General features: G+C 34.0%; 1 long non-coding RNA gene across 9 annotated transcripts; it reads right to left on the bottom strand.

The window, feature by feature from the left end:
- Positions 1-13013: 13013 nt before the first annotated feature.
- LOC130726328 (uncharacterized) lies at positions 13014-15879 on the bottom strand. 9 transcript variants are annotated; one of them, XR_009014794.1, is made up of 8 exons: positions 15604-15879; positions 15284-15523; positions 15162-15202; positions 14890-15058; positions 14538-14629; positions 14009-14415; positions 13667-13720; positions 13014-13427 (listed from the first exon to the last, which is right to left on the bottom strand). It is a non-coding gene; the product is annotated as an uncharacterized LOC130726328 (long non-coding RNA). The 9 variants fall into 9 exon arrangements; XR_009014791.1 differs by having other exon boundaries at positions 13667-13717; XR_009014788.1 differs by having other exon boundaries at positions 13667-14203; positions 14299-14415; positions 15604-15878.
- Between the last annotated feature and the right edge of the window lie 1227 nt (positions 15880-17106).

Raw genomic sequence — 17106 nt, 5'->3', positions numbered from 1 at the left:
CCTCTAGCTCTTGCCACTTAAGCTATCATTCGATGACAGATAATAATTTATCTTATTCAATATAAACTTTTTACAATTTTGAAGATAGTAAAAAATTGAAAAAACTTTATAAGTGCAATTTACAAACACAAATCGTTCTATCTGATGTATATCTATCATAGTGGTTAAAATTAACTCTTTAATCCCTAAGTTCGATCATTAAGAACTGTACTCTATGGGAGACCTTTGACTTTAATCACACTCGAGTAGAACATGATTTCCTCAGTAGATGATACATGTGGCTAAAAAACTAACAAAAATTGTAAAGACTTAGTTAAAAAACTTCATAAGCTCGTCTACTATGAATATAAAGATAAAAATAAGTGGAAATTGGGTAAGAATAATTTTTTTTTTTTATCAATTAAGAAAAATTTTAAGTATACCAAATATAATTGCATTTAGGAAGTTCATTAAACACTTTATTGTATACTACTTTTTTTTTCCTATTATAGGTGAGTGCAACAATAATAAACCTCAGGGAAAGTTAGTGCAATATGTCCATATTTATGTAAAAATCATATTAAATATTATTACCAATTTTTTTTTAATATGAATTATAATTATTATCAACCAAAAATTTCAAAATTAAACTATTTTGAAAAATGAATTTATTTGAGTTATTCTTTTATTTTTTATAAAAAATATGATATGCATAATATTTTAAATATACCTTCTAATTTTATTAATTTATTTTTAATATATTTAATTTATTTATTATCATATATGTATTTAATTAGGAAAATTACTCTATTATAATCAATAATTACTTGATAAAAAATATAAAAATAGCAATATTAAGAAGAATCATTAAATGATAACCACAATATGTAATTAATGTAAAAACTCAAGTGAGCTTTACATATATATATAGATTGATATCTCTAAATAATGATGATGACTATATATTAATGTTTGGCCAACGATTAGAGATAAGGTTAGCTTTATATATAAATGGATAATGGAAGCATTTTCTATGAATCAGATATTTAACTTTTCTTAAAATCATATCGATCACCGATCTCACAACTAAAACAAGATGTGGTACTAGTCATGGAAACGAGGTTGTATGAGTCTGAGGTTATGAGGCATAGAGGTATTGGAGGGCTACAGAATGTTTTTCCAGTTCAATGTGCGGGTCAAGGGAGATCAAGAGCAGGTGGTGTCTGTTTGTTTTGGAATAATGAGGTTGAGGTTGAGATGATATCAGCATCGCTAAATCATTTGCTATTCAATGTGATGATTCCTGAGGATAGATCCGAGATGAGGTGTTTGGGAGTTTATGGGTTCCCTGATGAGAGAAAGCAAGCGACTTGGGAGATGGTTCGCCGTTTTACCCCGGATAGCTCTATTCCTTTCATGTGTTTTGGTGACTTTAATGATATCCTCTCCCCTGCAGATAAACTGGGAGGGGATCCACCTAATGTGGAGCGTATGCAGGAGGCGTCTCAGGCTTGTGTTGATTGTGGTTTGCATGAGGTTGATTTTACGGGCTACCGTTTTACATGGTCTAATAAGAGGAAGAAACCAGGAACTATTGAGGAGCGGTTGGATTATGCTCTAGTTAATGAGGCATGGGACTCACTGTGGCCTGTTACTTCAGTTAGTCACCTTCCGCGGTACAGGTCAGATCATAATCCTATTTTTATTTTTAGCGGTACTCGGAAGCTGAGAAAGGAGATGGCTAGGACAAAGATGTTTCGTTTTGAGGAATTGTGGCTCCAGGAAGGGGATGAGTGTGCAGAAGTGGTGACAGAGACTTGGGGGCGCATGAGGGATGATTTCACAGAAAAAATTTCACAGCTCAGTGACACTCTTCAGAGTTGGGGGAAGGAGAAATTTGGGGATTTACCGAGGAAGATTTCAGAGTTGAGAGGGTTACTTGAGAGACTGCAGAGGCAAGATCAGACGGAGGAGGTTGTGGTGAGGGCCAGAGAGGCAGAGCAGGAGCTAGATGTTTTACTTGAGCAGGAGGAGATTTTGTGGGCTCAACGGTCAAGAGCATCATGGCTAAAACATGGGGACCGGAACACTAGTTTCTTTCATCAGAAAGCTTCACAGCGGCGACGCCGGAACCTGATTGAGTTGATTAAGGATGATAGTGGGAGAAAATTTGAGGATGACAGGGACATTGCTAGGGTGCTTTATGACTACTTTGGAGCTTTGTTCTCTACCTCTTCACCTGTTGGGATAGAGGAAACGACTGATTTGGTAGCCGACAGGGTGTCTGCAGCTCATGTGGGGATCCTTTCTGAGCCGTTCACTAAGGAGGATATTGAGGAGGCTCTCTTCCAGATGCATCCGACGAAGGCACCGGGAATAGATGGACTTCCAGCTCTCTTCTATCAGAGATTCTGGCCTATAATTGGAGATGATGTGGCTCAATTCTGTTTGGAGATTTTAAGCGGAACAAGATCGCCAGGTACTATTAACCGTACTTTATTGGTTTTAATTCCAAAGGTTAAGAAATCTGTGCATGCTAATTAGTTTCGGCCTATTAGTCTGTGTTGTGTGGTTTTTAAAATTATTACTAAAACAATTGCAAATCGTTTGAAACTGATTTTGCCTGATTTAATTAGTCATTCTCAAAGTGCTTTTGTTCCGGGGCGATTAATTACGGACAATGCTTTGATTGCCTTCGAATGTTTTCATTACATGAAGAATAAAATAAATGGTCGGAATGACATGATGGCATTGAAATTGGATATGTCCAAAGCTTATGACAGGATTGAGTGGCCTTTTCTAAGGTCGGTGTTGGAAAAAATGGGCTTCCCACTTTGTTGGGTTAATTTGATTATGAGCTGTGTCTCCACTGTTAATTTTTCAATTATGCTTAATGGAAATCCACAACCAGATTTTGCACCCGAGAGGGGGTTGCGACAAGGAGACCCTTTGTCTCCTTATTTGTTCATCCTTTGTGGTGAAGTGTTTTCTGCTCTAATTGAGCGTCAAGTGATGTCTTCTAGTATGCATGGAATTAAAATTGCTCGTTCTGCACCTACTATTTCTCATCTTTTGTTTGCAGACGACAGTATTGTGTATTCCCGTGCTAATGCTCAGGAAGCAGAATGTGTGACAACCATTTTGCGAACCTATGAGCGAGCATCGGGCCAGGTGGTGAACTTAGATAAATCAATGCTTTCAGTTAGCCGCAATGTGCCAGAGAACTGTTTTCATGAGCTTACACAGCTGTTGGGAGTAAAGGCAGTGGAAAGTTTTGATAAATATCTGGGTTTACCAACAATTATTGGTAAGTCAAAAACACAAATTTTTAATTTTGTTAAGGAGAGAGTTTGGAAAAAGTTGAAAGGTTGGAAGGAAAAATCACTTTCCAGAGCTGGAAGAGAAATACTTATTAAATCTGTTGCACAGGCTATTCCTTCTTATGTTATGTCCTGTTTTATTTTGCCTGATAGTATATGTGCAGATATTGACAGTATGATTGCTCGCTTCTTTTGGGGAGGTGATGTAACTAGGAGAGGTCTTCATTGGACGAGATGGGCTAATCTTTGCAAAAATAAATGCGACGGAGGTCTTGGTTTTAGAGACTTTAGAGCCTTCAATGAGGCTTTGGTGGCTAAGAACTGGTGGAGAATTTATATGTTCCCTGAATCTCTTCTGGGGAGAATTTTTAAGGCAGTCTATTTCCCTTCTTCTTCGATCTTAGTGGCGAAAAAAGGGTATAGACCAAGTTATGCTTGGTCTAGTATTTTGAAGGCAGGTGGAAAGATTGAGGGGGGATTGAGGTGGCGGGTGGGGGATGGTTCCCATATCAATTTGCTTAATGATAAGTGGCTTCCAGATGGGTCATCTTTGGTGTACAGGCATGAGGCAATTGCAGATCTGAGATTGGAAAAGGTGTCGGATTTGTTGGTAAATGGGCGTTGGAACTTAGAGCTTTTAGAGGAGGTCTTTAGTCCTTCCACAGTTCAAAAAATTGTGGCCATTCCACTTTCCAATCAAGGTAATACTGATGCTCTCTATTGGTATGATACCTCTGATGGTGTTTATGTGTGCAAATCAGGTTATAAATATCTCAGGGATATGTTTATCCGTGAAGAGGCGTCGTCCTCTTCCGCGCCACTCTTGCATGCTTCTCTTTGGCGGAAGTTTTGGGCTAGCCCAGCTATTCCTCGGTGTAAAGAGTTGGCTTGGAGAGCAGTTCAAGGTTTCATTCCGGTAAGAGGTGCCCTTGTAAGGAGAGGTATGCTTCTAGACCCTTGTTGTATATTTTGTGAAGCAGAGGTGGAGACATGTGAGCATGTTTTCCTCAAGTGCTCAGCTGTGGAGAGAGTTTGGTTTTCCTCTGAATTGGCAATACGGATGGAGAATTTCACTTCCATGGTTGAGTTTATGGTGGCGGTATTGCATGAAGATGAACCTGAGTTCACAGCTGCTGTTCAAGCTCTTTTGTATGCGATATGGGAAGCTCGAAACTCAATGGTTTTTAGAGGGCGACGCTTGGATGTGGGGGAGGTGCTTCGTAGATGCTCTACTCTCCATCCTAGGGACGACGCACAGCCCATTAACCGTCCAGAGGTAGGGGCTCGCGCAACAACATGGAAGCGGCCAGATGTGGGTTTGATCAAGGTTAATGTGGATGCATCCATCAAGGATGGGGTGTGTGGTTATGGTATGGTGGCGCGAGATTCAAATGGAGAGGTTTTGGGAGCTGCTGCTTATTATCCAGTTAATGTTATTTCCCCCTTGCTTGGAGAAGCTTCGAGTCTCCGTTGGGCGATGCAATTGGCTGTGGATTTTGGATTTCGTTCGGTGTGCTTTGAGACGGATTGTCTTCAGCTCTTTACTTGGTGGAAGAAGGGGACAACTGATTTATCTTATTTAGATGCTATTGTTCGTGATTGTCGTACTTTAATTCCTGCTTTTAGTTTTTTTGATTTATCTTTTGTAAGACGCTCTGGCAATTATGTTGCGGATTTTTTAGCGAGGAATGCTTCTGATTTCCCTGACTCTGTTTGGGTGGAGGAGGTTCCTCATGCTGCTGATCATTTGGTGATCAATGATGTAATGGCGTCATCGCCTACTTTGAGTTAATTTTATTTGAAGCCAACTTAAAAAAAAAACAAGATGAGGAATTTTCACGTATGTCTTAATTTCAAATTCGTACGCAGGTTTCTAGGTTTCCTAGTAAGAATTAGGCTTAATTGCAACTTTGGTCCCCGACGTTTACCAATGCCACAATTTTGGTCCCCCACCTAATTTAATTACATGGATGGTCCCTGACGTTGTAGGTCGTGTGCAACGTTAGTCCTACCGTTTATTTCTAAATGGAGGAGGCTTACGTGAACGTCTAGTTGGAGAGAAAAATGAGGTATGAGGAGAGAGGGAAGCACATGAGTATCACGTGAACTTACGTGAACCTTATATGAACCCATTATACCCAAATCTGAAACCCTAGGGATCTAAATCGTGTTACCTTCTTCGTTCTAGGGAGGTCAGAGGTTTGGGTATAATGGGTTTAGATAAGGGTCACGTGATACTCACGTGCTTCCCTCTCTCCTTATACCTCATTTCTCTCTCCAATTGGACGTCCACGTAAGCCTCCTCCATTAAGAAATAAACGGTAGGACTAACGTTGCACACGGCCTACAACGTCGGGGACCATCCATGTAATTAAATTAGGTGGGGGACCAAAATCGTGGTATTGATAAACGTCGGGGACCAAAGTTGCAATTAAGCCTAAGAATTATCTTCAACACCGGAAAATTTTATAAGCACGACCAAGTTAAACCAAATTTTATATGTACTTATCACCTAACATTCATATACACCTGCAAGCTTTGAGGTAGCTAGTACAATTTCACGTGGAAATGGATTCTATGTCTTGATTTTCCGTATATTTTTGTGTGGTAGATATGTCTTACTAGGGTCGAGGCTCTAAGTAAAGTAGTTGGGAAGGAGAATGGTGAAAGGAGAATTGTCCTTCCTAGAGGTAGCAGAAAACGACTGAGAATAAAAGTTGGGTTTCGTTCGTTTTCCAGTTTTTGGGCCAATTCAATCCATAAAAAGTTGGGTTTCGAATCGTATGAATGAAAATTTTGCATCAATAAATGCTTACTACTTTCATTTTGATAATATATAAATGCTACTACTTTATAGAATAGACCCACCGACAACTTCATGCTACGATCACAGCTACGGCTCACATAAATCTTTCTCTGTATTTTGGGAAAAATATGTTTTTTTTACCCCTAAAATAGAAAATTATTAATTTTAGTCACTCTTTAATTTTTTTTCTTTGCTTTCAGTCCTCTTAAAATAATAAATTATTGCATTTGTTCTTTCCATTCATACTTTAGCATTATGGAGGGATCAAATCAAATAGTTGACTACTTTATGAGGACCAAAGTCGATAAAAAATTTAGAAGGAGACTAAGTTCAATAATTTGCTAGCTTAGGAGGACCAAAAAATAGTATTACTTTTTCTTTAATAAACAAAAATTATTTTTTTATGCATAATTATGTATTATTTCATCGTATATGAAAGTGGAGACAAAATCAAAATCAAGACTCAATAACTTTTTTACGAATATATTTTTTTGGCTAACGTAGTAGTAATAACCAAGAACTTAACCTAGGCGGGACATGATAAGGAGCCGAGAGAATAAAGGGCTTCATAGCCTTATCTTTTTTTTTTTTGGGACAATCATAGCCTTATCTTATTATTAAAGGGAACATACAATAAGTAATTGAGAAATTTATATGGATGTGAAAATAGAGTACTAATCTACTCTAAGAAAATCGTGTCTAGAAGTTGATGAAAAATCTTAGGTTCACCTAGATATGGCCCAATAAATTTTAGATAATTTTGATGTTTATATATTTATAATTTTTTAGATTAATAACTAGAAACGATGGTAAGAATAAGTTCATTATCCTGTAAAAAAAAATTTCACTATCCAATCAATGAGAATTTACCGTATTGCCACATCATAATTATATTTAAACAAAAATTGGAAAAAAAAGGAAGAGAGGAAAATGGGCACAAGTGTGTAAAATATAATCATGTTTTTTTTATACATTTTCTTAATAAGCCAAAATTGATTATTAGGTGACTCAAGGGATGTCCCAATTCATTGCAATGAAAATAGACACGAGTAGAAGTTTTCTATACCTGACCAAGCAACAAATAATAAAGAAAAGAAAACTAAAGTGCCTTCTAGAATCAGGGGAAATAACATAAATTTATATCTTAACTAGAATTTACCTGATATACATCATTTTAGAGTGGTGTAATTTTACACTATATACCGATGATGATAGAATGTTGACACATATTTTTTTTTAATAATTATTATATGCTAAATTTAAAAAAAAAAATGATGTGCTGACTTGCTATTGTCGGATACATGGTCCAAATTTACATTATTTTTACCAGTTTAAAATGACACATATTAGAGGATCCGCCCAAAATAATATTCAAGAAAAAAAATAGTAGGCAATACTATTTGACTAAACTCCCTTCAAAAACAAAAATACTAAGCCACTTGGCCTTATTGTGATTACGGACTTGCGAGGTCGTGGCCCGTGGGTATATCATAATTCATAAGGTCTCAATAAGTTCGTATGTATAATTGTTTTTGGTGATTTGTATGTATATGGTCAAAGTACTCTTGTACTGACTTAAATAATCTCGTTTCCTGTTGTTTTATGAAATTTAGTTAATATCCAATCTATTCTCAATTTTATTAATTACTTTCTATGAGTTTATTCAACCGCTTATAGATATACTTGATATACATAATCCTGACTATCACAATCATGCGACTTGGGAAAAGTTTACTTATTCGATGATTAGATAAGAACATATTTTTTTTTCCAAAGATAAGAACATATGAATGTGAATGAGATGAATTTGATTGCTTTAAAATAAACCGGATCCGAGTACATATATGTTAAGGAGGGGAAGATACTTTGAATCAATCCTTGGAGGTTGTTATTTATTTTTCTCATGTATAAAAAAAAGCTAGATCAATTATATTTAAAATATTTTACCATATATTAAATATAATTTTTTATAGATAAATATGATTATATAAATAAGGATACTGTTGAGAAACATCCCCTCTCAATACAGTAACCACGTCAACAAAACCTGACTACAAGCTCAACCTCTATGCAAAAACCTCCCAAGAACCTCTAAAAAAAACCCACAACCATACGAGTATGTTTTAACAACAGAACCCAAGCCAAAGAGATGATAACAAAGTTTAAGAAACGAAATGATCTCATGAGTTAAGTCCTCAAATTGTTTAACAGGCTCTTACAAATAAGGACTTATGATCAAGGCTTTGGCACAGTTAAGCTCATTCTCAATAGATTCCAACGATTTTCTAATAGCTGACTTGTCCATGAATGTGCTTTTGTCCCTCAAATCAATGAAAGTAGGTGCAAATTTCTCAACCAGCATGGCGAAGACAACAAAAGCATCTATCTCGATTTCAGGATTCTTAGCAAAAGAAGCAACCTCATTGCCTAGCACTATATATTAGTAGCTCTGATATGAATTCCTGGAAATTTCTCTTTTCCATTCTAATCATTCATGAAAACTAACAACTGAACCCAAGAAGAACGCCATAGAGGTGAGAACAAAGCTTGAGAACCCAAAAGAGATAGAGATCAAAAACCAAAATAAAACAAGGAAAAAGCAAAGACTAGACGAGCAAAGCACATAGACCAAATGTCAGCAATGTCTCTTGTCCACCTCTAGACCCAGCATCCTTCAGGAAGAAACCCATCAACACCAGTTGGAAGGAAAGAGTGCATCGAGGCCGGAAGGTGACCGTAGCCTAAACGTGAGGCCAACACCGATGAAAGAAAAAGGGGAGGAAGCTCGGGGAAGCCCAAAAACCTGGACGAGGGAAGATTTATGTAAAATGATCATTTCTTTCTATTAAAAGATTAATAAAAAAAATCAAAATAGCAATAATACGTGGTCGACACTATACACAAATCATAATTGAAAAATAATGATTCTTATATGTAATTACGTTTTCTTAACTTCATTTTGAACTTTATTTGAATAAAATAAATTTTATTTCACCCATTAATAGGTGTCGGTCAGAGGTTAGAAATGACTGTTTGAACACCTAAATCGAAAAATTATATCATTACTATGAGGCAACCTCTTAGAGAGATTTTTGAACATCATCAAGCCTATGTCAGATATGCGAGAACTATTTACTCTGCTAAAAAAGTATTAAATATTAAATATAAATAAATTTATAACAAAAATAAAAAAATGGAATTGTGAAAAGTTTTTAACCAGTTCAATTGTAACAATTTTTACCTGATTCAACTAATTGTTTATTGATTATCACCCATTGGTAGTTAATTTTTTTCTTCAAATTGACAGATCACTTGCCGGTTTCTAAGCCAACCATTCAGACCGTTAGATACTTAGATCCAGTCAAATTTTTATAAACATGCCATTGAAATTGGACTTTAACAAATTTATTAATTTTGATGCAGCATTCTACATGCAGCTTTAGATCAGAAGGCCATTATATTCTACATGTAACTGAAAGAAGGCCGTTTTAGTCGTTGGGATCATGACATGGTTAGACAAAGCATGTATGAATTTAATAGTAACTGCTATTTTCAATCGACCAAAGTTAATAGTGACGGTCTCTCTCTATAGATGAAGAAAATTAGCTAACATGTAAGCTTTTTGTCAGCGCTTACTTGGTAAACTTACATTCAAAGTGCAAGCAAAACGAGATCAACCGGCATATAATCGCAGGACGCAGGATGCTTAGCTAAGAGGCACGGATACGACACGTAATAACACGGATATGGTATGGGGCATAAGAAGACGATGGATTTTTAAAATTACTTGACAAAATACGACTATATATAAGATGACACATAAATCTTAAATTAAAAGAATAATCAATCATTCACACTTCTCTTTCATTCACAAAAACAGTGAGAAAGAAAAAGAAGAAAAAGAAATAAGTAATATATATATATATATATATATATATATCCTCTATATATCCTCTATATGGGGGTGTATCTTATGAGAAAGGTAATCTTATGTGAGAAAATGAGAATAAATCACGATCGTTAGATCTAACAAACAACGGTTAAGATTAAAAGAATTTAATGGTCATGTGATTGTCACATGATCACTTAAAAAAGTCACATGACTTAATGTTTTAATCTTGACCGTTGATGGTTAGATCTAACGGTCGTGATTTATTCTCATTTTCTCACATAAGATTACCTTTCTCATAAGATACATCATCTATATATATATATATACTAGTCCTTTTGACCCGTGCGATGCACGGGGGATTTTCATTTTAGATTATCGCGTGAATTTTTTTAAAATATGTGTTGTTTTTATTATGTTAAAGATTAAAAGAAAAAATTAATTATATAAAAGAAAAGAAAATTTGTTTTTTTGTGATGAGTGTGTTTGTTAATGTTTTGTAAAAGCGCAGTCATTTTATTTAATTGTGGTTTTTACCCTTATTTTTCTAAATGCTACATTATTTAATTTTTTCTATATAACGATTTAATAGTTTTTGAAGTCATTCTTAACTAATTTTTTTTATCAATTTGTATTATTTTTTATTATATTTAGTTTTTTTTCAATTAATTTGTACTTTTTTGAATTTTTGAATTATGTTTTTTAAACTTTATTTTTTATTTTTGTTACTTACAAAGAATTTCAAAAAAAAATACATAAGTTTGAATGTCTTTTACGATGAATAAAGTTGTTGTTCCAATTGGTGTCCATTTTCATTCGACCTCTTAGTGAGATTGAAGAATATAACGTTTTAAATGCTTAACTGGGCAATTAATTGTGACCTCCATAAATTTTCTCATTTATAAGAGAAGAATACTTAACCTTAAAATTCAGACATCTAAATTTTAAAACTAAGAGAAACATTAATGTGTTTTTTAGTTATATTTTTCATTCCGATCATTCAAATGTTAAAATAATCAAATTAAAGAGGCAATGTTTACATGATTTTGTTTTTTCCCCTTTTTTTATCCATTGTTTTTCATTTTGGTTTTATATAAAGCAAATAGTTGAAGGGAAAATGGTTATGGAAAATGCTTTTACTTGCATTGATATCAAATTTAATTAACATTTAGACCCAAAATTTAATTTTTACAGATTAATATTAATATGCTAATTAATATATTCTATAAATCCAAACTAATTAATCATATGCCTTATGAAATTCCCCAAACTGATATCAACTAAAATACAGTACTTACTAATAAACAAATAGCTTGCAGTTTACATCGGGATATTCATTTTTTTTATATCGTGAAAATATTTAAAATCAGTTATTTTTTATTGGTTTATTGAAATAAAGTATATCAACCAAAAGAATAAAATTAATTTTAAATATAAAAACATATATTTGAAAGTTTATATTTTATTATAAATGTGTTTGTCTTTGTTTTGAATAAGCACAATAATTAAATTTATTTAGGCCCCGTTTGGAAACACAGCTTAATTAAGCGCTTATGATATAAGCGCTTATACATAAGCTATTTTAAATTTTTTTAAATGGAATTGAGATGTATGGCTGTGATTGATTCTTTAGGAAATAATTTGTACTTTTACTAAAACGTCCATGCTAAAAGTTAGACTGTTGTGCATTGAATTGTTGAACGACTTATTTAAAGATATTTGATGGATTAAAATAGCTAAATTTATTTACATGTAATAATTCATAATTTTGTATGTTCTTTTTACTGAATGTTTATTACGGGAGTTTTTTTTTTTTTTGAATGAAGTAACATATGTTCTAGGAATAATCACAAAATATTTTTTATTTCTTGGAAATTAGAATAATTACATTGAGAATAAAACTAAGAGTATATCGTTGCATACTTTCTATAAAAAGATCTTCATATGACATTCCGGAAGACTTCTTTATGAACTGTATTTGAAGTACTATATATGAGAATTGTCATCACTATCGCAAATGAGGATTTATAATCTATTTATTTGTGCTCTTTTATATAGATTTAAGCTTGTTTTAGTTTTATGTTATCCATTTTTTATTTTCACAATAAATGATAGCTCAAGTGGTAAAAGCTAAAGATGTATAGGTTGCGGAGGAAAAAGTCCAGAATCAATTCCTAAAGGATATAATTTATTTTTCCAATATACCAAAACAACTAATATAGAATTAAATGTAATATTTTAAAAAAATTATATTTGAAACCCATCTTAAAAAAAAACGTTTTCAAATATATCTTGGTACATTAAATCAGAATTTAATATTATTATCAAGTTTTATTGTAGCAATCCCAATTCATTTGTCTCCGAATGATACCTCAAGTGGCAAGAGCTAGAGGACATATAGGATTTGGTGGGGAAAGTCCAGGGATCAATTCCTGACGGGTGCAATTTATCTTTCCGATGTTAAAAAAACCCAATTTATTTAAAATAAAAAATTTTATTAACAACCTTTTTTTTGAAAGGAACCTTTCTTGTTAATATGTTATTAGTTCATAAAATATTAAAAAAAAATTGCTTTACCCAATATACCTAACATTAAAAAGCATCATGGACCAAAAATTTCAACTTTAAAAAGCATCAAACAGGCCCTTCATGTGTTCAATAGCATCCATGACATTTCAAAACACCAAAATAAGTACGCTTGGGGCGTGGGATAATTGACAATAATAAGAAAGAAATTAAAAAGTGTAAGAGGCTATACGATTTAAAAGCATGATGACACAACAAAGAATATCTTAATGAAACAAACTGGGAAAAGAAATCTGAAAAACTTATGAAGAAAAACTCAGACCGCAAAAACATACCATGCACACATAGAGAACAGAAACTCTTGCGCAACTAATGCGTAACAAATGCTGAAGGAAAAGCCAAGAAAAACTCATAAGCAACTAATGATAAAAGAAAGATTGAAAGTAAAAGCCAAATAGTGTAAAAGTCAGATAAAGAAATGCTAGTTTAGAAGTCTTCCAATCAAATGAGAGAATCATATTTCCCTTTCCTCTAATAGGAACTCAACAATGACTTTAAACCAATTCTTATTTTAGTGGTAGTATTCATCATCACATCTACATTAGCTACTTCAAATGCATTTTGCAATTGTACATGTAAAATCTTAGTTTGGTCAAAGCAATGTCACATTAATTTTGACAAAAAAAAAAGTTTACTGTTACCCTTCTACTATTGGATGAAAGCAGATAAGTATTTCTATCATTGCAAGGGACTTAATGCTTATCCCTGAATTATATCAAGATCAAAGGACCAAGGCTTGAAAAAAGCTTTCCCCACAACAGTGAAAGAGATTGGTCTTCTCCAGCTACAGAATCCCCAGTTCCCAACCTAGTTATCTAGAGAAAAATTAATCTAGCATGTCATTTTCCTGCCATAGAAGGAAACTAACATTAAAATAGAACCACAAAAGCAAGTGAACTAATAATATGAAAATAAGAAATGAAGCAGAAATTCATTCTCATAGAAGAAAATGAATAAGAGAATATGACACATGTGAATGATATAAAAAAGAGGTGAAAAAAAACGAAATCACACAATGTAGCATGAACAATAAGAAAGAAATGATATACAAAAGCAGCTTAATCAAGATAAACACCAACCAATTACCTCGTTGACTCCATCATAGAATACAAATAGGGGGCTGCCAGTCCAGAAATTCTGCTAAAGTAAGAAAAGGCAAGATTAGAAATTCTGCTAAAGTAACATGCTAGAACTTTTTTTAAATCAAGCCTCAAATGTGTATTATTATCACAAATATGAACACTAATATGAACACGCACATAGATTATATATCAAGAACACTAAATTTACTTTATCTATAATAGAGATTGGTGAAGTATAAATAACTATATCTTGTTGTTAAGATGTTAAGCAATAAGGGGATAACAAATGGAAACATCATGCATTCCTGCTTAACAACTAAAAGTTTTGTTCATCGGAAGTACTGACATTCGCCTGTGCAAATACCACATTATTCTCTGCACTGCTCAAACTATATCTTGTTGACACCGAACAATTGAATCCTGGATTAAAGGAGGCAATGGAATTGCAAGCAAAAGGAAAATAAAGAGTAACAAATGCTACACCATTTTACTATCTCCAAATCAATAAGCTTAAACATTTGCCTCAACTTGACATCCATTTCTGCACAACAGGAGGTATCATTGTGATAAGTTTCAATTTGTTAAAAAACAAAGAGCACTGAATGGAAGATAATGAAGAAAATTATATATTCTTACCTGTTTCAGAATGTGACTATGAAAATTAATAAAATACTGATAGGACAAAGGATGGATGACTATTTAAGAAAATTAAATAAGCTGATTTATAAGATCTGTCATCTGCTCGGTCTTTTTCTACAAATTAAAAAGTTGGGTCACAACAAAACCCACATAATATAAGGTCTACAACAACACTCAAAAAGAAAAAAGAAAAAGAATAATAATTGATTAAATAGAATTAGTAAGATGAAATAGACCTTATTATCATAAGGATTTCCCTTTTTCATCTTCTCATTCAGCAATGCCTCTACCTCCTCTTACAGCACTACGCTCCATCTCATCAGCTTCACTGCCATAAAAAAACATAAATCATTTATTGTGCCTTCAAATTCAAATTCACGTGCAAGCAACATAATTGATTTACATCTAATGCAACTTTTCAACATAACAGAAGACCCCGGACCAACGAAAATAATAACAAAATAAATTAAAAAATGACCTTTATTTCAAAGACATGTGAAAGATAAAAGCAAATTGGGTAGAAAACTAAAGAAAAGGTCAGCAGCACAAAAAAAAGGCTTCTCAACTAAGTTACAGGGTTGAAGGTACCTGTAAGGTCTGATGCTGGGAATCTGCGCCCCTTTTCCTTGAGATGACCCGTTTGCTTCATCAATGATCCTTTTGAAACTGCTCTTCATGCTTGTGCACCACCCCGTTTGCTTCCATACCGTTTGCTTCCATAAAGACGAAACACTTGCTTCCTACTCAAAATCAACTGCTGAAAGTAAAATAAAATGAGAAACAATTAGGAAAAGAGACGTTTTTCACCAATTGAAGCAACGATCACAACATGCATAAGACTAATAAATAATTCATCTCACCGGAGTGGAAGACGAAAAATGCGAATCACGAAGATGACAACCTCATGTCAAGAACAAACGGTAGAGAAATTAGAAGTCCGAAGTCAAAACGCAGGAAGAGACAAAAAAGGAACGGTTCTTACCGCAGTTGGAGAGAACGATCGTGCTCTACGATCTTCGCTCCCCTTGCTTCGTTTTCCACTCACCTTAGACCCAGAGAACAGAACTGAAACAGGTTTCAAATTTGCATGCATGGAAGCTTCCATGTGCTCCACATCAATTCAGCTTTTGCATCCCTTACAGTGCTCAGAAGAAAGGAAGATCGAAAACCACAATCTATAGGGTTTCCGTAATAAGAACGAAATTGACTCTGTATGTGCAAACTGAATGGGTTTTTATTCAGAGTAGAGATACTGAACCATTAACAAAGCAGAAATTCATAAAAAAATGGAAAATATCTCACCTCCAATGGTCAGCGTTAAGATGAAAAGAAGAAGAAAAACGATTTTGTAGGCGTCAGGGGCAACAACGGAGCGGCTGGAACGAATCGAAAATTGTGCTGCAGAATCCATAGAATTGTGAGAAGAGGCTTTTGAAAACGGCCTGATGTGAAACGACTGGAATGAGTGAAGAGTGAAACGGTGATGAGGAAGAGTGAACATCCAGATTTCGGAATGTAGAAACGGCTGTACAAATTGATTGCCGAAGAAAATGATAAACGGTGAAGAGTGAAAGCAATCAAATCAAATCGATGGTTAAGAATGATTTCTTAATTAAACATTCATGAATTTACAAATATGCCCATTAAAATTTATCACTCAAGTGTATTGATTTATTGAATGACCGTTTTACCCTCAAGGTTGCAGAAACTTTCCCTTTATATATAGTATAGATATGATAGATGATTTGATTGAAAATATAAAAAGAGATAAATATGATAGAGTTGGGCAACACTAACTGTGGATCAAATGGTGATAGATAGTAGAGTGTGTGTTGTCACCATTTGAGTAAGGGCTGGGCACGTGGCACTTCCCAACAAGGCCACAAGTTTCTGAATACTAAAACAGCATTGGAAAGAAATAAGATATGAAAGATTCATTACTCTCATGCAATATTTTAGTCATGTTATTATTTATCGATCTACTTTTTTTGGTAGTTGTTATTGCCACACCCGTCATCTAAAATTTTTAAGAAGAAAAAATGAGAGGTATTGATGGAGTGAAGGGCTTCATTCGATAAGTTTTGTTCTAGATTGGTTAGTGGGCGAATTCTGCAAATTTGGAGAAGATTTAATTTTCTCCGCATTATTCTAAGAAAGCCTCAAAATTTCTAATAAAATATTGTGTTGGAACATATAAATTGAAGAAGGTTCGGTTGCAAATATTGAGTAGCTAAACAATATGAGTGATTGTAAATGGATGCACAAGAAACAATGGTCGATTACTTCACCAAATTGTGATATCTCTCCAATTAGAAGACGGTGTGTACGTGGTGAGATTCTCCTTGTTCAAACAGTAGAGGAGAAAATCTTGAGGACATTGAGTCCAAGATTCAATCATTATTGTTGTAATAGAAGAGTACGTCAAAGAACCTTGAAGCATTGAAGATAGAGGATCTACAAGGTTCTCTTGAAACCCATGAACAAAGACACAATGACAGAGTCTAAATCAATCATCTTCCCAGGAAAATGGTGTGGGCGCTTGTCTTGAATAATGGCCGGAGTGGGTTCTAAGCTTTTAGGAACAATGTCACCTATTTTTTCGAGAATATTGAGGTGTGGTTGAAATGGCTGATGTGTTTGTTCTCTAGAAACTTAACTGAGAAACTATAGGTAAGATTTTACATCTGCCTTGTATCCAAATAATATAGGTCTTTGCTATTTTTCCACTATATCATTGTACAAATGTAACTTTCCCTGTAAAGTGACCTAGTGTCATGTGTGCTTATTCTTGTGTTTTGTATTATA

Source organism: Lotus japonicus, chromosome 6 (genome assembly GCF_012489685.1).
Source record: "Lotus japonicus ecotype B-129 chromosome 6, LjGifu_v1.2".
NCBI classification, from domain to species: Eukaryota; Viridiplantae; Streptophyta; class Magnoliopsida; order Fabales; family Fabaceae; genus Lotus; species Lotus japonicus.
This window is presented reverse-complemented; position numbering and strand designations above follow the sequence as displayed.